Source organism: Haemaphysalis longicornis, unplaced genomic scaffold (genome assembly GCF_048455015.1).
Source record: "Haemaphysalis longicornis isolate Haplotype H1 unplaced genomic scaffold, Haemaphysalis longicornis Haplotype H1 scaffold_216, whole genome shotgun sequence".
NCBI classification, from domain to species: Eukaryota; Metazoa; Arthropoda; class Arachnida; order Ixodida; family Ixodidae; genus Haemaphysalis; species Haemaphysalis longicornis.
The window spans coordinates 127,606-143,589 of record NW_027526301.1 but is presented as its reverse complement, the minus strand read 5'-3'; the positions used below and the strand labels follow the sequence as shown (position 1 = coordinate 143,589).

The following is a 15,984-nucleotide window of genomic DNA, read 5'->3' as shown; positions in this document are numbered from 1 at the left end:
CCCAGGTATGGATCCCGTAGAACATCCATACTACCTTTGTGACAACGTCAGGTGTGACACGCATAAAGGGCTTTTCGTGTGGTATACGGGATCCGGCCGCACCTGTATCGGGACGCTATGCGGCCCGCTGGAGCCCTCAAACCGGTGGTTTTTTATGGTTGTTTCCTCATCCCCGTCCATTCTTAGCAGGAATAGTGCACTGCTACCGTTAATTTCGCCGTGGCCATAAGAGCTCTTCATGTCCATGTCAAACACCGAATTCCAGTCATGTCAAAACCACTCTACCTCGACAGCCAAAGTTAAAGTGTGGCCTTAGTCGCTCTGACGACAAGGGCTTTTTGTGGGGTATACGGGATCCGGCCGCACCTGTATCGGGACGCTATGCGGCCCGCTGGAGCCCTCAAACCGGCGGTTTTTTATGGTTGTGTCCTCATCCCCGTCCATTCTTAGCAGGAATAGTGCACTGCTACCGTTAATTTCGCCGTGGCCATAAGAGCTCTTCATGTCCATGCCAAACACCGAATTCCAGTCATGTCAAAACCACTCTACCTCGACAGCCAAAGTTAAAGTGTGGCCTTAGTCGCTCTGACGACAAGGGCTTTTCGTGGGGTATACGGGATCCGGCCGCACCTGTATCGGAACGCTATGCGGCCCGCTGGAGCCCTCAAACCGGCGGTTTTTTATGGTTGTGTCCTCATCCCCGTCCATTCTTAGTAGGAATAGTGCACTGCTACCGTTAATTTCACCGTGGCCATAAGAGCTCTTCATGTCCATGCCAAACACCGAATTCCAGTCATGTCAAAACCACTCTACCTCGACAGCCAAAGTTAAAGAGTGGCCTTAGTCGCTCTGACGACAAGGGCTTTTCGTGGGGTATACGGGATCCGGCCGCACCTGTATCGGGACGCTATGCGGCCCGCTGGAGCCCTCAAACCGGCGGTTTTTTATGGTTGTGTCCTCATCCCCGTCCATTCTTAGCAGGAATAGTGCACTGCTACCGTTAATTTCGCCGTGGCCATTAGAGCTCTTCATGTCCATACCAAACACCGAATTCCAGTCATGTCAAAACCACTCTACCTCGACAGCCAAAGTTAGTGTGGCCTTAGTCGCTCTGACGACAAGGGCTTTTCGTGGGGTATACGGGATCCGGCCGCACCTGTATCGGGACGCTATGCGGCCCGCTGGAGCCCTCAAACCGGCGGTTTTTTATGGTTGTGTCCTCATCCCCGTCCATTCTTAGTAGGAATAGTGCACTGCTACCGTTAATTTCGCCGTGGCCATAAGAGCTCTTCATGTCCATGCCAAACACCGAATTCCAGTCATGTCAAAACCACTCTACCTCGACAGCCAAAGTTAAAGTGTGGCCTTTGTCGCTCTGACGACAAGGGCTTTTCGTGGGGTGTACGGGATTCGGCCGCACCTGTATCGGGACGCTATGCGGCCCGCTGGAGCCCTCAAACCGGCGGTTTTTTATGGTTGTGTCCTCATCCCCGTCCATTCTTAGCAGGAATAGTGCACTGCTACCGTTAATTTCGCCGTGGCCATTAGAGCTCTTCATGTCCATACAAAACACCGAATTCCAGTCATGTCAAAACCACTCTACCTCGACAACCAAAGTTAAAGTGTGGCCTTAGTCGCTCTGACGACAAGGGCTTTTCGTGGGGTATACGGGATCCGGCCGCACCTGTATCGGGACGCTATGCGGCCCGCTGGAGCCCTCAAAACGGCGGTTTTTTATGGTTGTGTCCTCATCCCCGTCCATTCGTAGTAGGAATAGTGCACTGCTACCGTTAATTTCGCCGTGGCCATAAGAGCTCTTCATGTCCATGCCAAACACCGAATTCCAGTCATGTCAAAACCACTCTACCTCGACAGCCAAAGTTAAAGTGTGGCCTTTGTCGCTCTGACGACAAGGGCTTTTCGTGGGGTATACGGGATCCGGCCGCACCTGTATCGGGACGCTATGCGGCCCGCTGGAGCCCTCAAAACGGCGGTTTTTTATGGTTGTGTCCTCATCCCCGTCCATTCGTAGTAGGAATAGTGCACTGCTACCGTTAATTTCGCCGTGGCCATAAGAGCTCTTCATGTCCATGCCAAACACCGAATTCCAGTCATGTCAAAACCACTCTACCTCGATAGCCAAAGTTTAAGTGTGGCCTTTGTCGCTCTGACGACAAGGGCTTTTCGTGGGGTATACGGGATCCGCAGCACCTGTATCGGGACGCTATGGGGCCCGCTGGAGCCCTCAAACCGGTGGTTTTTTATGGTTGTGTCCTCATCCCCGTCCATTCTTAGCAGGAATAGTGCACTGCTACCATTAATTTCGCCGTGGCCATAAGAGCTCTTCATGTCCATGCCAAACACCGAATTCTAGTCATGTCAAAACCACTCTACCTCGACAGCCAAAGTTTAACGACCATACGATAACAGATAAAGGCTGCCCCACCAAGGGCAAGGCAGTGTGTGCAGAGCGCCGTGCATGGCAGGCACGTTCCCAGCCAGACCCAACCTCAACGTTTGACTGTTTTCACTGTTTGGCGGAAAAGGATGAGGATGCAGTGGAGGAGGAGGAAGCTACAGAGCCTCCCTCACAGCCAACATATCGAGACGCTGTTCGTGGTTTCCGCCGTCGCCAGAAAGCTGCTTCTGAGAAGCCCTTGTTTTCTGCGGAGGATGAGCTTGTGGCCATAGACCAACAGCTGGCGTTGCTGCATGTTGAAATTAAGAACCTCAACACACGAAGGTATGAATTAACACGCAGGGGGCAGAATTTGCATCAGTCGATTCAAGACCCACCCCGTCCACCTTGTCCTTTATCCAAGTGTCATCATCACGCCCCGTCTACGACTGACCTTGCCTCACAGCCTGCCTTGTCTACTCTGACCCACAAGGAGATTCTACAGTTTGTGGTGCATCAGCTACAGACACTGGTACCGGTACTCGCCGCAGAACTTCGCTAACCAGTCCGCTACCATGGCTGAACCACAACAATATATTGTTCAGTGAAACTGTCGGGGTCTCTCTACAAAATGTGGAGAGGTGCGTGAAACGCTACGTCTAAAAAAGCTCCATGTCTGGGCTTTCTTGCTTGAGGAGATGAACTCCCTCCACCGCTTGCTTCAATTTACGGCAAAAGGTGGAGCGCCCATTCCCGCTCGGCGGTGCAGCTCAAGTTTTACTCCTCCAGACAAGGCGGCCATTTATATTCTATTTCGGTTTCCTCAAAGCTCCATCCCTCTAAACTTGTGGTGTACAGACTGGCAGGAAGTGGTGGTGGTAAAAGGGCAGCTTACGCGTTGTATGGCAATATTGGTGTCGTGCTACGTGCGCCCTTATAGTGGTCGTGCTCCCCGCCTGCGTCTGCGTTGGCTTTCCCAAATACGGCGAAGTAACCCTGAGTGCCAGATTCTGGTATCGGGGGACTTCAATGCTCCGCACAGTGACTGGGGATACCCGTTTTTAAGTGAGCGTGGTCGAGTCGCTTAGAGCACTTCACCGATGCCAGCTTTACACTTCTGAATTACATTACTAGCCCAACACGCCTGTGTACGCACGTACAGATGCCCCCCTGTTCACCTGACTTGTCGAGGTGGCTGGGTACGCAAATGGTCCTTTGGCAATGCGAAGCGGACTGTTGGGGCAGCGATCACCCCCCAAATTCACATCGGTCTCATCCCCGCGTGAACTGGTCGCCTTTGTCGCAGGGGCACATTGGTGAACTGGGATACCTTCCGATCTACCTTCAACGCATACATCTCAGCGACCATCTCAGACCCCGCCGATCTGCTTCGCCGTGTCCTTGCGGATGCCTCCCAGCATACGTGGGTGAAGGAGACCCGCCCAAAGCCTGATCTCCGGCTCCTGCAGCTCTGGGCCGAACATTAGAAAACTGAAGTAATTGTCACCATGAACCCTCCGTCGATACCTGCCAAGCTGCATAAATCAGCGCCTCACCGCTGCTCCTAAACGGCACCAGGGAAGACTGTCCAGGCAGCGCTGGATTGACTGTTGCGCTTCTCTTCGTCCGTCATCTTCTACGGTGTCCGTCTCGCGCACCTTTCGGGCCATGGAATCCTGCAGTCGCCCCCGGAAGCAGCAGCCAGTGCGTGCCTTGCTTCAAACAAGGATCCGGCACAATTCGCCCTTGACGTTTCTTGGGCCTTGTATCCTGCCTTTGATACTGTGCTGATGGCAATGCTTGTTCCGTTCCCCCTTCCGAGCAGTGTGGGCTTACCGCCAAGTCATGAAGCCATTTCTGGAATTCAGTTACCACTCACAATGGCTAAATTCTTGGCCGCGATCGATCGAGCTAAACTGCGGACTGCTCCGGGTCCCCATGCCATTACTTATGAGGTATACAAAAATACTGAGGACGCAGCTCTCTCGGTGCATCTGGACCCCGTAAATCAGGTGTGGCTGTCTGGTTAACTCCCTGAGTCCTGGCTTCGGGCGGATATTGTTCCGATACAAAAGCCCAGGAAACTACCAAACGAACTTCGCAACTTGCGTCCAATCGCTTTGACAGCCGCACTGTGCAAGCTGTTGGAGTAGATGCTTGCCCCACGTCTTCAGTGGTGGCGTCATACATTTAAATGGTATCACCCGGCGTAAGTTGGATTCAAGCCTCATCTTGGTACTGAGGATGGCTTGCAACACCTGTCATTTATGGTTTTGGTGGGAGGCTGTTTTCGCCGTGTGAGAACTGTACTAGCCATGGACATATGCAAGGGGTATGACAACGTTAGCCACGCCGCAATATTACAAATCCTAAGTTGCTTTCGCCTCCCAGAAAGTGTGTGAATTTACCCGAAACTTTCTTCAACACCAGTCTTTTTCTATACTGCCACATGGCAAAAATGAGGAGTAAGTAGTCCGGGTCAGTCACTGTAAGCTATTAAGGTGAACTTGTTCCTCAAACAACTCGGCGAAGCAGTTCCTTGCTCTCGCTCGCCACGCGTGAGACTGGCGTTCTTGCTCCCACAGCTCGCTGCACGTGCTCTCCCGCACAACTGCCCGAGACACTCTCCTAGTCGTCCGCGTCGTCAGTCCATCAGCACGCACTGAAGAGAAGTGGCTGGAGGCGTTCCCTACTTCGCCGTCTTCTTCAAACTTCGGGGGAGTACGCGGCATTTGCCCCCTCCTAAGAAAGCATCGCCCCGATGCGTAGTCACCAAATGGTATGCAGCGTAAATGGCGGGGTTACTTCGCGCTGAGTTCCCGAAAGTCGTCATCGCGAAAAGTACGGCTTCACGCGTACGACGTGAACTACTTCAGGTTGCGGCTGGCGGCGTGCTAGAGAAAAAGGGCAGGACGGAACAACTTGATAAGACACGTTGCTTAAGTTCCTCTGCATTGTATAATGCCCCAAAAATTGCAGGAGGAGCTTTTCCGATAGGCCCGTTCTACGAAACAGCGTCCATATCCAGACTGTCGCCTTCTCCAAACTCCACGTGTCTATACCTGAGATTGTAACATGCAGCGTCAAAGTAGCTGTTGTTGCTCATCCTCTGACGCGCAAGCTGTGGTACTTCATCGGTGCACTGGGTGAAGTCGGCAAGGTGTCATCCGCGTCGTTTCCTGTTGTGCCTTGTTGTAGGTGAACGTGACGTAAGGTAGAACGACGTCCAATATCTTGTGTTCGTCATCGACGTACATGCTTAGCATGTCAGCAATTGTTTTAGTTTTGCGCTCCGTAAGCCCGTTGGTTTAAGGGTGGTAGGCAGTCGTTCGTCGGTGAGGTGCGCCACTCAGCGTCATGATGGTATTCACCAGCTTGTCTGTAAAGGCTGTTTCTCTATCTGTGATAACGCAAGCAGGAGCACGGTGTCGAAGCACGATGTTTTCAATAAAAAATTGGGCTACTTCTACTGCTACTTCCCCTCGAGACTGCCTTTGTTGCCGCAGACGGGGTCAAATAATCTGTAGCCACGATAATACATTTGTTACCTTGCAAAGTTGTTGGGAAGGGGCCCAGCAGATCTATTCCAAATTGTTCTAATGGTCTAGAAGGTATTTGATTGGGCTGGAGCAAGCCGGCACGTCGGATCGGTGGCATTTTGCGTCGCTGGCAATCCCTGCAGGTACGGACGTACTCTCTGACAACACTGGACAGTCTAGGCCAGTATTGATTCGTTCGGCCCTTGCTAGTGTTCGAGTGTAGCCAAAGTGACCGGCCGAGGGTTCGTCATGGCAGGCCGGCAAAACGTCTTCTCACAGGGGAGTGGGAACTACAAGCAAGATGCTTCTACCGTTCGGGGTAAAGTGTTTCGTGTTTAATACATTTTATTCAAGCAAAAGGAGGAAAGCCCCCTGGAGAATACCCTAGGGGAAGTGGAAGTGTGTCCCTCCAAGAAATCAATGAGCGGCCACAGTTCTTGGTTATGCCGCTGTTGCTCTGCAACGGTTGTCGCCTTTACTTCACGCACAAATGAATCGTCTTCTCCACGTGCAGGCTCAACGGGGGCTCGTGACAGACAGTGAGCATCGCTGTGCTGCATTCCAGATTGGTATTGAATAACCATGTCCAATTCTTGCACCCTCAGACTCCAGCGTGCGAGACGTCCACAAGGGTTTTTCAAATTTCCTAGGCAGCTGTGCGAGTTGTGATCGCTCACAACACTGAATGGCCGGCCGTATATGTTTGAACGGAATTTGCTTGTGGCCCAAACAACGGATAGACATACTTTCTCAGTTGTTGAATAGTTTATCTCCGCATGGGACCGACACCTACTTGCGGAAGAAACCGCTCTCTCGACGCCGTCCTGTAGCTGTATGGGAACGGCTCCAAGTCCGACGTTTCTTGCATCAAAAAGGCCTGCATTTGCACAATAGGAATTTGGAAAAGCAACAACTTTATTTGTTGCAATTGCGTTAATATGTATAACTGGTCGAACAGAAGTTTGGAAAAATCAAGAAAAATAAAGGATAATACTTTTACAAAAGCGAGTTGACAAAATTATAACATGCATCTGATACATCTGTTCAAAGAACTCAAGACTAAATAAATAAAGTTCACAAAAACACGTTCGAAATACGAAAAAATGTAGAAAGCGAGCGTGGCTTGTAACACCTTGCATTTCCATAAAAGTACAAATAGGCGCAAGTAGCACCTTCAATTATTATTTTAGGGTTAACGGAGGTAATTGGTGGAGCAGAAGTTTGAAAAACCAAAGATAAACCGAAATATAAAATTATAATTTTCACAAAAATGGCGTGACAAAACCAAAAAAAGGCATCTTTTACATCTGCCCCTAAACCAAAAACAAAAAAATAGTGAAAAAAGTTCAACCTACGCATAACACTATCGAAAATGGGTGAACCACGTAACCCCATGCATTTCCACAAAAATGCAGATTTGGCGGAAGTAATGCCTTTAAATCTTACGCTAGACTAAATGGATATCATTGGCCTTAAAAAACCAGAAAACGAGATAAACTGCGAAATAAAGGTTTCCCAATAGGGACTTGGCGATATCAAAAATATGCATGTTATCCATCTCCCCCATAAACCTAATACTGTGCAAAAAAATTCAACAATACAATCTTAAAAATATGAATAAAATATAGCTAAAAACGACCATCCCCGCAGTACCCCTTCCATCTTCGAAGAAAAACGTAATTAACAAAGTAAATACATTTATACGATGTAATGTCATAAATTTACATCATCGGCGAAAAGGAATAAAACAAAACTTAAGACGAATAAAATTATCCAACGTCTTTTGCTACTCAGAGCCAAATGTGGCTTACATCTTGACAAGCGGCATAAGAATGCTACGCATTAATCGACACTTCTCTGAATTTCTGCAAAAATTCTTGAAAGCCAAAGAACACTGATCTCATTTGAGGCAACATTATTGCCCAGCAAGAAGAAGAGGACCTGCTCATTAGAAGTACCGGCATAATCGGCTTACGAATAAAGACAGTTAATTACGGACAGTGGCGGTGTGCAGATCGCTTCGGCCAGGTCGATCATTTCATAAGCCCCGCTGTACCATCGGCTACCACGCGCTCCTCCAGTTACCATGCGCTGCGTTAGTGTCACTGAGGACTGTTTCTTGACCCTGCCTCTTAAAGCCTTAGCGCCCAATCCTCTATAATAAAACCATCGTTTCAACCATGCGCAAAACGCATGGCCCAGCGAGCCGCATACTGAGTTGTTTGTGAACTACAACGAGTATAGGTGTCGTAGCAGTCACACATGACTGCATTGCAATCCTTCGCAGCTATACTGCTGTAAAAACAAGAAGCGTGGTTAACAGTTGTAAACAATTGTCCCAACTCGGTTAACTTACTGTAAACCATAACGTGTCCTTCATTTTATAGTAACATCCTGCAAGTATATAAAACTATAGTGACATCATTACGTTGGAAAGCCTTAATTCCCAGGTCAAATACTACTTTGCATATAAAAGACAACACCAACACTTCTATACATCTCTTTTGTTGCCACAGGCGTTCGAAGCCTGTGAAAAATATTCTTCTACTTATATCAAATATACTTACTTGGTTTCAAACAGCAACAAGTAGAAATGTGAGAACGCAACGCAACGTCAAATTCCGCACACGTCATGCACGCGAAAGCATAACCCTTCAGGATGGTGACAAGATTGTGTCCGACCCTGAAGGCGTGTGTGAACTTTTCGCACGTCATTTTTCTTCGACATACTTGACCTCTCACGACAGCGGCAGCGAATTGGATTTCGATTCTCACGGTCCTGTATTGCCAATCCCCAACGTAACCGAAAATGATGTTGTGTCCGCCATCCGCAAACTCCCATCGAAAAAGTCGGCAGGTTGTGACAGCATCCCTTGCTTCATCGTGAAGGGCTGTTGTGCTGTTTTTGCCCCTTTGCTCTGTCACATCATACGTATGTCACTGGTTGAGCAACATTTTCGAACTGACTGGAAAATTGGTTCCATCTTCCCTTTGCACAAATCCGGAAGTGCCACAATCCCAGCAAACTATAGGCCAATCTCTCTTCTGTCCTCATTTTCCAAAGTCTTCGAAAAGGTCTTGCATCGATACCTTTTATCAGCTATGCATCCACTAATTCATTTCAACCAACACGGCTTCATGCCCGGAACGTCGGTAGATTCAAATCTTGCCTGTTTTCTAAACGACATCGGCCCTCCAGTACTGTCTCGCCAACAGGTAGATACAGTATATTTTGACTGTAGCAAGGCCTTCGACATTGTTAATCACGATCTACTACTTCGCAAATTGTCCGCATACGGTCTTTCCCTTGAGTTATGCCAGTGTTTCGGCAGCTACTTAAAAGGCAGGTGCAATTGTGTTAGTTACGAAGGCGCTACTTCCCGGCCCTTCCCGATGACCTCAGGGGTACCTCAAGGCTCGACACTGGGCCCTCTCCTTTTTAACATTTTTGTTAATGACATACACCCCGCTATTAAGCACTGTTCGCTCTACCAGTATGCCGACGATATGAAGCTCTATCGCACTATTTCTTCACCTTACGATCATGTACTGCTGCAAAATGATATCAACGCAGTTTTTGCATGGTGTGACTGCAACTATCTAAAACTTAACCTCTCGAAAACCATCGTAATTTCATACACTCGCAAGTCTTCCCCGCTCACTTTTACGTACTTGCTGCTTGGTGAACCTGTAAAACGCGCTACCGTAGTGCGCGATTTGGGCGTAATGATGGATGCGAAACTGCTCTTTAACGCGCATGTGAACTATCTGACCAACTCCTGTCTCCGTACGCTTGGCGTAATTTCCCGCGCGACCAGGGATTTCACCGACCGTTCATGCTTTGTTTCAGTGTATCGCGCTCTCATTTTGCCCAAGCTCGACTTTGCTAGTGCAATTTGGAATTGTTTAAGCCCTTCGTCCTCCCTTCGACAAGAAAGGATTCAGAAGCGCTTTACTATTAGAACCGTGTTTTCTCGCCACTCACCTATGAGCCGATATGAGCATGGTGGGCTTCTGAAGATCCTGAATTTAATTGAGCTATCAGCGAGGCGCTCCAGGCGCGACCTGGCTTTTCTGTTTAATTGTATTCACTCGAAGTTCGACGGCCCTTGCCTCGTAAGCTCTGTCCATCTGCGAGTGCCAAGCAGACCACTACGGCCGCATGGATGCTTTGATGTAGACAGATCAATGAGTTTGGTACCAGCCAGCCGGTGCCAGCTCACCTATAACACTCTGTTTCCATCTCCCATAGACGTTTTTTGCAGCGATTTGGTACTATTTAAGCGCTCTCTGAAATGTATGATATTTTGAATACGCATGCTGTGGAGAGGTCTCTCCTGCACTTCTCTCCCTGCTCTCGTGTTTCCTCACATACAGCACTACCTTGCCTATCTTCGTACGTGTTCGTACGTTCCTTGCCATGTTCGTACGTTATCCTGTGCATACTCCAGGCACATCCTCCGAGCCTTTACCGTTGAAAATGTTTGCGTCTCCTTTCGATAACACTACACTTTTGTATATATCTATCTGCACTTCCACATTTACCAATTTCTGATTTATACGCTGCCCATATTTGTACTGTTTGTATTCCTTGTATCCATGTATTCCTTTGTATTCCTTGTTTGTATTCCTTGTATCCATGTATGTTGCCTGTTCGTATTCTTTGTACCTATGTATGCGGTGCATCACCCGAGAAGGCCCTGTGCTGTTGGTGAGCACTTCAAATAAATAAATAAATAGTTCTGTGATTTCTTATCTATTATTTCCCTCCTTTGGTGACCATCGGAGGAACCTCGCCAACTAATATAAGAACCCTTCGTAAAAATGAGTTATGGTTATGCACGCAAAGAATTATTTGTGTGACTTTATTCTCGCTATGAGTGGTAACGTGTACAGTAAAATTTACCAACCGTGATTTAATTTTCTTCCGTATTACAGGTCATTGGAAGGCAAGACAGTACTGCGGATGCGTCAACCCATTCGTCAAGGTTATGAGCAGCAACAGAGCGGAATAGTTACTGCGTAGTGCCTTGTTAAAATTTCGATGTTATTTTTAAAACGTCGGTTTGAGAACCGAACCAACGATACAAAATTATAAAAATGAATACAGCAAGCGCAAACTATGCTCCAAATAAAACAGAAGGCAAAGTGTACATACTGCCCGGTCTATACCAAATGATTAGAGTGACTTCGAATAAAACGTACCACCCATATCAATAGCAGCTCTTGCTAGTGCAGAAAATTCCAAAAGAATTAAATATGTTGATTTCTTGGGTGGCATATCATTAAAAGAAAAAGAGATTCTTATTGGTCGCGAGTTCTGCGCATAGGTGGCGAACTCATCGCGCTGCAGTGTGATTGATTGATTATTTGATTGATTGATTGATAAATAGATAGATCGATTGATTTTTTGATTTATTTATTGATTGATTGATTGATTGATTGATTGATTGATTGATTGATTGATTGATTGATTGATTGATTGATTGATTGATTGATTGATTGTGGGGTTTAACGCGCCGGCGCTACACAGTCGATGAGGCGCGCCGCAGTGGGGAGATTAGGATGACTTTTGACAATCTGGGGATCTCTAACCGGTGCCGACATCACAAACAGGCGGGCGTTTTTGCTTTTGCCTCCATCAGAAAAGTGGCCGCCATGGCCGGGAATCGAAGCTCTGGTAGTGTGGAGAGAGAGAATAAACTTTATTTAATGAGAGGAGTCAAGCGGGCGGTTTCCTCAGTTCAGGACCCCGTTGGAGTGTCCAGCCGCCTCAGTCCGGTGGATCAGCCGAAGCTGCTCTTCGAGGCTTGAGCTGGCCAGCACTTCCTCCCACTGCTCAATCGAGGGATTAGATATCGGGGAAAGTGAGGGGTTAAGCTGGCACTCCCACACCATGTGATACAGGGTGCAGGGCGCGTTGCAGAATTGGCACTGTGAGTAGTATATTGTTGGCCAGAATAAGTGGAGTGTGGTCGGGTGGGGGTACGTGTTGGTTTAGAGGAGACGCCAGGAGCGCTCCTCTGCCTTGTTGAGGGAGGGGTGGCCAGCGGGTAGCATAAGCCTGGTGAGCTTGTAGAATTGGGTCACCTCCTGGTATGAAGTTACGGGGGTCGCTGTCTCTAGCCAACTTTCTCGCTGCGCTCGGCTGGTTAGACCTCGAGCAGTCTCATGAGCAAAGACATTACCGCAGAGGTAAGCGTGAGCTGGTGTCCAGACAATGGACACCCTTTTGTTCGGCGGGTTCTGGCCGAGGATCTTCATGGCGACGCACGAGATGCGGCCTTGGAGGTAGCTCCTACACGCTGACTGTGAATCCGTGATTATCACTTCCGCTGGGGTCTGCGTTATTGCCAGCGCAATAGCTACGTCTTCGGCCTGTAGCGTCGAGACTTTGTTGAGAGTGAGGCTCGTGGAGGGCTATCCTTCTTCGTTAAAGTCGCTGCCATGGCTCCTCGTCTTGCATAATCTGCGGCGTCCGTATAATCAACCATATCGTTTGAGCCGTAGTTTTTCTCCAGGGCTCTAACTGGCGCCTCTCTCCGACCCTCGTGGAACTGTGGGTGCATGTTTCTGGGCAACGGGGCCATTCTGATGTTTTGGAGTAGTTCGCGAGGGATGTCTACTGTGGTTTTAAGAGGGCGATCAGGGATGTTTATGCCCAGTCTTAGCAGAAGGACCCTGCCTGCATCCGTCTCTGCTAGCCGGTAGCGCTGACTGAGCAGGTGGCCCTCAATCAGCTCGTCCACAGTATTGTGCACCTCAAGCTTGAGGATACGATCCGTGGAGGTGTAGGGGGGCAGACCCAGGGCTTGTTTATACGCCTTTCACAAGAGCGTATCTAACTTGTTCTTCTCTGCCTTGTTTAGTAGTGCATAGGGTATCACATAGCAGATTCTCGACATGACGAACGCCTGGACGAGGCGAAGCGTATCCGCCTCCTTCATACCTCTTCCCTTGGTCGTGATCCGACGGAGCATGTGGGCAATCTGACAAGTCGTGTGTTCCAATCTCCTTATCATAGTGGTGTTTGAGCAATCTGCTTGAAGTATCATACCTAGAATCTTCACTTGCGGAGTCGGAGTGATAGTAGCACCGTGCAGCGTGATCTCCATCGAAGGGACATCTGTTTGCCTACCGCCCTTTCTGCGCACTAGAAGCAGCTCAGATTTTTCTGGGGTGCACGAGAGTCCACAGTTCTTGGCATACTCTTTCACGGTATCAGCCGCCAATTGGAGATGGTCCTGCATCTCCCCGACCGAGCCCATACTGGTCCACACCGTGATATCGTCGGCGTAAAGCCCGTGGTGTAAGCCCGGAATTGACGCCAGTTGTTAAGACAGGCCGATGAGGGCAATGTTGAATAGGAGGGGGGACAGGACCGCTCCTTGTGGCGTGCCGCGTCCGTCGGTGCGAGTGGGTTGTGTTTAACTGTCTCCAATCTTGAGGGTGGCTTGGCGCCAGGAGAGAAAGTCTCTGACGTAGGTGTATGTGCGACTGCCACACCCGAGTTCGTTCAGATTAGTGAGTATGGCTTCATGGCTGATGTTGTCAAAGGCCCCTTTTAAATCTAGAGCCAGGATGGCCTTAGGTGTGTGGGTGTTGGGCCGTTCTATGATGTCCTCTTCCAGTTGCAACAACACATCTTGCATCGACAGGTGCTGTCGGAACCCGTACATGGTCGGTGGGAACTGCTTTGTGTCTTCGAGGAAGTGCTGCAGGCGGTTGTGCACGACGTGTTTGAGCAGCTTCCCGATACACGACGTGAGGGATATTGGCCGTAGGTTTTCGATGCCGAGATGTTGACGTGTTCGAGCAGCTTCCCGATACATGACGTGAGGGATATCGGCCGTAGGTTTTCGATGCCGAGGTGTTTGTTTGGTTTAGGTATTAGGCGCACCTCAGCGGATTTCCATTCAAGTGGTATGGCTCCACTCTCCCAGCACTGATTGTAGTAGCTTGTGAGGGATGCTATAGAGGGTTCGTCAAGGTTGGCCAATGCTTTGTTTGTGATTTGGTCCTGACCTGGCGCGGTATTTCGGCGGATCTTCTGAAGCGAAGCTTTCACCTCAGCCGTGGTAATGGGTGCATCCAATTTCGGGTTTGGATCTCCCTTGTAGTCAGGGACCGCATAAGGTGGGTGCATGGGCAGGTATTTCTGACGCAGTTTCCTGAGCAGATCTTCTTGGGATTCCTCAAACTTGTGAATAATGGTGTTAATTTTCTTGCAGGCTGCGCTTTTGTAATTTCTCGGATCATTGAGGTATCTGAGCAGTTTCCATTTTTAGGATGCGCTGAGGGTACCGCGGAGCCCGTCGCAGAGCTGGAGCCAGTTCTGACTGCAGAGCTCTGCTGCGTATTTTGCAGACTGCTCAGAGAGTTTGGCTATTCTCTTCTTGAGTTTTCTGTTGTGGCGCTGACGCTTCCACCTCCTGATGAGGCTGCGGCGAGCCTCCCACAGGTGTAACAGCTTGGGATCGACACTTGGAGTCTGAACAGTGGTCTTGACTTCTTGTGTTGCCGACTTGGTGTCTGTTAGTATCGAGGAAGCCCAGTCACTAATGTCGTTGATTTCTGCGGCGGACTTGATCTCTTGCTGCTCTCGGAACGTAGCCAAGTCCACGATGCGGGCTACGCCAGTATGTGCTCTGCACTCCTCCCCAACGATAGTGGTAGCTATATCAGCGTGGTCGCTACCTAGATATTCCCCGGTGTTTTCCCACGTGGCTTGAGAGATGTTTCGCCCGAACGTGAGATCCGGGCACGTGTCTCTGGAAACACTATTTCCCATTCTGGTCGGTGCCGTCCAGTCGGTGAGGAGCGTGAGCTCGTGCTCTTCAGAGGGAGCCCTTAGTTCGTTTCCTCGCATATTTGAGCAATGGTATCCCCATACGAGGTGGGCCGCATTGAAATCACCCAACACAAGCAAGGGACAGGCATCAGCCACCTGTACTGCTTGCTGTATCGGACTCCTTAATTCCGACTGCTTCCTTTTAGGCCTGCAGTACACGTTAAGGATAAAAACGCTCTTTCCTTTCCCAGGTTTCCGAGGTATAAGCTCTGTGAGAGTCCCTTCTGTTCTAAGTAGCTGTAGCGTGTGTTGCACTACCGTTACTCTCTTGCTGATGAGCGTGGTAGTGTCTCCGCATTCCGGGTCACCTTGTGTGATGTAGCCTGGTAGTCGTGCATAGGAGTTTACCTCCTGAAGCGCGAGTACATCCGGTGTGTCCGTGTATGAATCAATATATTGTGAGAGTGACCCAAGTTTCCCTTTGACGCCTCTTGCGTTCCATTGCCACACTATTAGCTTTTTCTCTTGCTTCCCCCCGCGGCTAGCCATGGTCAGCTCGGGTGGGGTCTGCCTGGTCGTGGTTATCTAGAGAGGACGGCCCAAGGCATGGCTTGTCTCTACGTGGTGTTCTGCCAGCTGCCGCATTTTGCCTTTCGAGTGCATCGAGTCTGCCTAACATAAGGGTGACAGACTGTTGGAGTTGAGCTATGCCAGCCGTCATGTTTTGCGCCATTACATTTAGCTGTTCCGTCAGCTTGTCATCTGCCTCCTTTGTCCGCAACTCTAGGGCCTCAGTACACCTTGGGGAGTCAGTCTGCTCATTTTGATCGTTTATTTTACGCCGTTTCTCCGTTTCCCTGTTCGTTTGCTGAGGGTTTAGCTTAGCCTGCGAGGCAACCTGCGCTATTGTAAATCTCAGGATGGCCATTTCTTTCTTTAGGTCTTCGATCTGCAATTGCAGCTTGTTGCATTCCTCGCATTGATGTTTAGGGGGTTGAGCAGTGGGAAGGAGAACTTGAGGCCAGCTCACCTGTGGCGCCGCGGAAGACGGGGTCGTCACTTTGCCTCCGCCGCTGTTGCCGTCCGCACCTAGTCCGAACCGGTAGCTGGGTCTGGAGCGGGACTTGAAACGAGCTCGGGTTTCGCATTTGGCTTCCGATTCTGAGCCATTAGGTCTCAGGTCGGTTCGCGATCTGGAGCGGGACGTGGATCGCCTCGCAGCTGCCCCCGTACATCTCTGTAGAGATAGCCAGCGG

General features: G+C 49.5%; 1 long non-coding RNA gene across 1 annotated transcript in view; it reads left to right on the top strand.

The window, feature by feature from the left end:
• Positions 1-11,187, top strand: part of LOC144172464 (uncharacterized) — a 65,912-nt gene extending 54,725 nt beyond the window's left edge. The window contains exon 4 of the long non-coding RNA XR_013323014.1: positions 10,876-11,187. This is a non-coding gene — a long non-coding RNA (uncharacterized LOC144172464). The remainder of the gene's footprint in view (positions 1-10,875) is intronic.
• The last annotated feature ends 4,797 nt before the right edge of the window (positions 11,188-15,984 follow it).